Source organism: Thamnophis elegans, chromosome 12 (genome assembly GCF_009769535.1).
Source record: "Thamnophis elegans isolate rThaEle1 chromosome 12, rThaEle1.pri, whole genome shotgun sequence".
Taxonomy (NCBI): Eukaryota; Metazoa; Chordata; class Lepidosauria; order Squamata; family Colubridae; genus Thamnophis; species Thamnophis elegans.
This window is the reverse complement of record NC_045552.1, coordinates 15,765,807-15,772,487: the sequence shown is the minus strand read 5'-3', so window position 1 is coordinate 15,772,487 and position 6,681 is coordinate 15,765,807.

Here is a 6,681-nt window from a genome sequence, read left to right as displayed (position 1 = left end):
CAGGGAGCCTTAATCCGCCACTGCTAGAGATACAGAGAATTTGGCTGCCAGATGCTGCCCTCTGGATATTTTCAGCCCTAATCCCATCACACTACATTTCATGAATTTGATGGAAACTGCCAAATCCGGAAGGAGACAAGAACCCCTTCTTATGCCACTTTCAGTAAACGAATGTTATGCCCAGCTGATGGCGCCAGTCGCCTTCTGATTGGTGGCAGTAGAGGCACATTTGTCAACCACTTTAAGATGTGTGGACTTCAACTCTCAGAATTCCCTAGTTGGGCTGGGGAATTCTGGGAGTTGAAGTCCACACATCTTAAAGTGGTAGCTGAGGTTAACAAACGTTGGAATAGACTTAGTTCGCTGTTATTAAGGTGCCATTGGACAGATGCCAGAATGCAACCGTCCCTTTGCCAATAATTAAATGATTTCCCCCATCATCACCAAATTAATTACCAACCTGGGGTCTTGGGAAAAAATAAGATTGTTTGATGTAGAATTCTTCATTGGCCAAGTGTGATTGGACACACTAGAAATTTGTCTTTGGTGCATAAGCTTTCAGTGCACATAAAAACTATAAGTGATAAATCATGATCATAGTCATCATAAAAAGACATCATAAGTCATAAAATATAACACTTAGTGGTAGTCATATCATCATAGTCCTTGTGTATAGTTGTTCTGGTATGCAATGCCCAATAACGTCATTTTGAGGGTAGAAGTTTATATATTGGCAGTCCCCCATAGCATAGTAAATTCATCAAGGATAAACCTAAAACCAGATTTATGTAGTTCTAAACTATAGTTTAATACATTAGAATGAATACATTTCCAAAGAAATCAACACTTTATTTATTAGAGATATATATCCTGTCTTTTTGTACAGGAACTCAAAGCAGATTTTGTAGTATCCCCCACCCCTTGTTTGTCCCCACAACAAAAACCATGTGAGATGGATTGGACTGAAAGTCACCCATCTGGCTTTCATGCCTAAAGTGGGCCACAACTTGCTGTTTCTTGGTTTGATAGGTCAGCACTTAACCATTACACCAAATTGTCCAAACCTCACTATAGTTCTCTGTTCTTCACCAAAATTAAACAGAGTGTTTCACACAAACTGTCTTCCTTTGGCTGATTCATGCTAATAATTAAAGGGTTGATTATAATAATCAGCCAAAGATGTTGAGGGTAATGACTGAATGTGCTACATGCAGAGATTTACCAAAGTTGGTTTAAATTCCAAGTTGAGGAATGAAATAAATGGAGTGAACATTGAGTTACAAATTGGTTTATAGTAGAAACATGCCTATAAAAAACATGTTTAGAAAAGCAAAACAAAAGTACTACAATCTATTACCTACCATAAAACGAAGAGTAGTTAAAACAAGTCAACCGCTTTGAATACACAACAAAGCATGCAAACCATAAAGAAACTATGCTTCTGATGAAATTGCAAGGTTGAATACTTCTGGTTTAAAAATGATAAATAGAATAACTTTATTGTCACTTTAAAGGGACATGGTGGCTCAGTGGCTAAGACGCTGAGCTTGTCGATCAGAAAGATCAGCAGTTTGAATCCCTAGAACCGCAACAAAGTGAGCTCTTGTTACTTGTCCCAGCTTCTGCCAACCTAGCAGTTCAGAAGTATGTAAAATGCAAGTAGAAAAATAGGAACCACCTTTGGTGGGAAGGTAACAGCGCTCTGTGCACCTTCGGTGTTTAGTCATGCCAGCCACATGACCACGGAGACGTCTTCAGATAGCGCTGACTCTTCAGCTTTGAAACGGAGATGAGCACCACCCTAGAGCCGGGAAACGACTAGCATGCACCTTCACCTTTACCAGAGGTGGTATTCAGCAGGTTCTAACCAGTTCTGGAGAACCGGTAGTGGAAATTTTGAGTAGTTTGGAGAAGCGGTAAATACCACCTCTGACTGGCCCCGCCCCCATCTATTCCCTGCCTCCAGAGTCCCAGCTGATTGGGAGGGAATGGGGATTTTGCAATAACCTTCCCCTGCCATGCCCATCAAGCCACCCACCCACTAAGCCCACACCCCACCCACCAAGCCACACCCACAGAACTGGTAGTAAAAAAATGTATCCCACCACTGACCTTTACCTATTGTCACTTTGAATGTACACTAATCGGCATACATTAAATGAAGTTTCATCGCATGCAGCTCTCAATGGGCCACCCCTCCAATATACACTACATGTATATGTTATAGATGTCATGTATATATATACATGACAAAATAAATAAATACAAAATTATGCTTTGCTAATTGTGAGCACAACCGGCTAGCTTTTCTTTTTCAGGGCTCGACACCAACCTACAGTCAAGAAACCACGTTTGTCAAGCCAAGGTTTCACGAGGTTTCAAGGTGCGTTAAGAGAAGAGCCCTTCCATATTTACCCCCCATCACTTTGAGCCCCACCTCGAACTAAGATACCGACGACTCCCGATCCACCTAACCCTTTTTCCCCTTTTTAACAAGGGTTTCTTCGTGTGTGTTTTTCCCGACGAAGGGGGCTCATTGCGTCGGCGTTCGGCCAGATGGCGGGCTCGGCCGTCCTTCGCTCTTCCTCGACGGGGCGGCGAGACCAGTCTTGGGAAAAGTTCGTCCGGCGGCCGGGCGGGGCCAATGACCGAGGGGAGGCTTGGCCCCTTCAGCCAATCGCGTGACCCGGGAGGGGGGTGTCCGAGGCGCGCGCTCCTCCGGCCGCCGCCAGCTGCAGCCGGGCGCCTGTACGGCCGGCTGGAGGCGATCGTACGGCGGCTCCTGCCGAGGCGCCACTCGACGATGCGCCGGCGCTCCGCGGTGCGCTCCGGCTGTTCCAGCTGCTGTGGTGGCCCTGGACCTCTCGATGGCCAGCAGCCAGGCCGGTAAGTTGTTGGCCGTTGCAAAGCGAGAATAGGACGGCGGGGAAAGTGGAGTGGTTGGGAGCGAGAGTGGACGTTGAATGAGGAAAGGAGGCTGGTGAAAGAAAGGAGGGGGTGGCAGCTTGAAGGGAGAACGCTTGGCACGATCTTCTCCAAGCTCTGCTTTTCAGAAGCGCTAAGCAGGAGCGTGCCAGTGATGGGCACTTGTAGCCAGCGCCTCTGGGAAGCATCACAATAAGGAAGAAAAGCTTAAAAAGGAGAGGTTTTCATACAGGGAGCCCTCGAATTACGACACACTTGAGGCCAGCAGTTATGTGGACATTTACTATACCAACTATTTACTAGTCTGCATTGCTATTACTATTAATCTTCTCATCCTTCCTATCGCCCATCTCCTCCCACTATGACTGCAGGACTGTAACTTTGTGCTTGTATCCTTACGATTTATATGATATTGATGGTTTCTGATTGCTTATTTGTACCCATGACTATCATTAAGTGTTGTACCTTATGATTCTTGATGAATGTATCTTTTCTTTTATGTACACTGAGAGTATATGCACCAAAGACAAGTGTGTCCAATCACACTTGGCCAATAAAGAATTCTATTCATTCTATTTATTTCTATTCTATTCTATTCTATTCTTCTATTCTATTCTATTCTATTCTTAGTATTCTAATTTTATTCTATTCTTCTATTTCTATTCTAATTTATTCTAATTCTATTCTAATTCTATTCTTATTCTCATATACATAAATATGAGTCAAGGGTTCTGAATTTTGATTGACCCTGGGAATGCTGCAATGGTTGTAAGTGTGAAAATGGTCATAACTAAGGGATTTTTTTTCACTGCCTTCAACAGTCGCTAAATGAACTGTTGTTGTAAATCAAGGACTTCTGTAGAAGGCATGTTCCAATCAGTGGGGTGACTTCGGAGGAAAACTGGGTTCATTCTAGACTTCAATCTGGCTTGCACTCTTGTTAAGAAGTAGCTTCACTATTGCCTATTGAATCACTGTCTGGGATATCCAAAGCAATGAGTGGTATAATCAAATTTGGAGTACGGCAACAAGTGATAAATTAACAATGGAAATTAATTTTTAACAAGGGGTGATCGAAGCAAACAATTATAATGAAATGGGGGATTTTATAAAATCAGTGTTGGTGGAAGCATAGGGAATAAAGCTACTCAAGGACATATGTTGTTTTGGAGGGGATAAGGGCATAATTGAAATATATTGTATATCTTTTAATTCTAGATGAAGAATATAAGGGGGAAGGCCTCCAAGAGGTGGGGGTGCACTGTAATATGTGGTTTTTTTTCTCTTTTTTTTCTTTCTTTTTTTGTATTTAGATGTGTATGTAATATGTTTGTATATTTGCATTTAACAAGTAAATAAATAACTAGAAGAAGAAGCAATAACCATTAAAAATAAAGAATCTTTGTCTGGGTTTGTGCATACTGAATGCTCACAAGTCCACTGTCTGCAAGCACAGTAGCTCTGGCGATATGCCAAGTCACAAACCAGTCACCTTTTGACAGCACAGCTGAAGGAGTTGAATTGTTAAGTTGGCGGTTAAGGCTGGAAGAACCTAATATTGTAGATTCCACTTAGGAACAATCACTTAAAGTAGATGTAAGTCTCTCTCTTTTCCTCCCCCAAAAATGAATAGACACAAGAAAAGTTTCTCTTCCCCAGCCAGCAGTCACAGTTGTCTCTTCTGTGCTGTGACCAGCAACTCAACTCTTTTGCTGTTTGGCTTCTGATTAATTATAAAATGGCCACACAGTTCTTTAATTAAAAGAGTTCCAATCCTGGGAGAAATGCAGCTGATTGTTTTGCAGAAGGTCACTCTTCCAGGGCAGCACGTTTGCCCTTGAAAACAAAAATCTAAATAGGATCCTGGTGTGAAATTTTTTTCTCTTCCAAAGGGTTGTGCGAATCACAGGTCAACGCACTATGGAAATAATTTCCAGGTTTAATAGGTAGTTCTTGACTTATGAATAGAATGGAATGCGATACAATGCAATGCAATGCAATGCGAAGGAAGAGAATGGAATGGAATGGAATAGAGGATAGGATAGAATAGAATAGAATAAAATCTTTATTGGCCAAGTGTGATTGGACGCACAAGGAATTTGCCTTTGGTGCATAGGGTCTCTGTGTACATAAAGAAGAATAGGATAGGATAGGATAGGATGGGATGGGATGGGATGGGATGGGATAGAATAGAATAGAATAGAATTCTTTATTGACCAAGTGTGGTTGGACGCACAAGGAATTTGCCTTTGGTGCATATGGTCTCCGTGTATAAAGAAAAATAGAATAGAATAGAATAGAATAGAACAGAATTCTTTATTGGCCAAGTGTGGATGGACACACAAGGAATTTGTCTTTGGTGCAGATGCTCTCAGTGTACATAAGGAGAACAAAATATATTCATCAAGAATAAAAAGCTACAATAGTTAATGATAGTCAAGGTTACTAGTAAGCTATCAAATTGTGCTAGGAAACAATAAAAACTATAAATTGAAGGATACAAGCAACATGGTTATAGTCATAAGTGGGAAGAGATAGCTATTAGGAAGGAAGAGAAGAATAGTAATACAGTAGGTAATATGACAGTGTTGTGGGAATTAAGTTGTTAAGCAGAGTGATGGCATTCGGGGGGGGGGGAACTGTCCTTGTGTCTTTTTGTTTTGGTGTGCAGTGCCTTATAGCATCGTTTTGAAGTTGAGTTAGGGTTAGGGTTAGGCTATAATTGGGGCCAGAATTTCCATTGCTAAATTTCCATTTCTAAGTTACATATGATTTTACAATCATTGTTTGCCAAAGTTAAGCGAAGCATTGCCATTGCTAGATGAATCATGCAGTCATTAAATGAATCCGGCTTCCCGCATTGACTTTGCTTCTTGGAAGCCTTGCAAATGGTAAGGTTGCAGATGGTCATCAAATGACCCCAGGGTGCCACAACCACCCCACATACCCTCCAGTTGTCAAGTACCCAAAGTTTGATCACATGACCATGAGGATGCTGCAACAGTCACAAGAACATAGAATCTTAGGGCTGGAAGGGATCTCAGAGGTCTTTTAGTCTAACCCCCTGCTCAAGGCATCTGGTCAGATGGTTGTCCAATCCAATTTTGAAAACCTCCAGTGATGGAGCACCCACAACGGAGGCAAGCTTTTCCACTGATTAGCTGTTCTCACTGTCAAAAAATTGTGGGCTGGTCATAAGTTACTTTATCAGTGCCATTGTAATTTTAAAATGTTGTTAAATGAATGGTTGTAAGTTGAGGACTTCTGTGCCATTTGTATGGCTTAAAGATCTTCTTCAGCTTACCCCAATCTGATACAACCTGACTTTTTTGGACTACACAACCAAATATGCTAGTCGTCCACATGTTAAAGGCATTATTTATTAACCATCTGGTATACCACATGCTACCACCAACAGACTATAGTGAACTTGGTAGGTAATACAAACTGGAGAGGTAGCTAACTCAGTGTTATAGAGTTAGCGTCATAAACATTTTGTTCTCTGTATCACTATTTGTACCTGTGGTTTTTTTCAATAGTACCATAAGCGATAGCAATTAATGTTTAGGTTTAGGTTTATTAGAGTTATATGCAGCCCTTCTCCCAAGGACTCAGGGCGGCGTACAACATTAAAAGAAACACATAATACAAAAGTTTTAAAAAATTAACTAGAATATCCCAAACCCAATTAAAATTGACAATGACATTTTAAAAAAATGAATTAAAATTAACAGTGATCAATAATTTGTTTTGTTT